Consider the following 509-nt stretch of genomic DNA (forward strand, 5'->3'; position numbering starts at 1 on the left):
TATTAATTCAACTCTTTATAATCTTCTGCATTTGTACATGTATAGCAATATACATTTAAGATATAATTAATTTTATACTTTTATTCAATAATTACTAATTAAATATTTTTAAAATATTAACAAAAAAACTAATTCAACACTGAATCTAAATCTGTTTTATGAGTGAATCATGAGAATAAATCTCGTCCTTTTTAAATGTCTGTGAAGGAAATTTGAAAAAACAAGACAATCTTTTCATTGTTTTTTTTACTATTGTTTACCCTCTACTTTCCTCTTCATTATTTTCTCTTCGATTTCATTATTTAATTATTATTTTAAAAGAGCTACCAAGAACATTTTTAAATCCTGAAACACAAAGTTTAGAATACCTTTCACTTGACTATTTTCTTTTCCCTAACAAAATTTTTATTATTAAATTTAATTTTTATCGTAACTTATGCTGAATTTGTATACTTACAATTGATATAAAAAAAATGAGTGCTATTGATATGGGAATCAAGGATACCCCG

Source organism: Citrus clementina, unplaced genomic scaffold (genome assembly GCF_000493195.1).
Source record: "Citrus clementina cultivar Clemenules unplaced genomic scaffold, Citrus_clementina_v1.0 scaffold_3, whole genome shotgun sequence".
Lineage (NCBI taxonomy): Eukaryota > Viridiplantae > Streptophyta > Magnoliopsida > Sapindales > Rutaceae > Citrus > Citrus x clementina.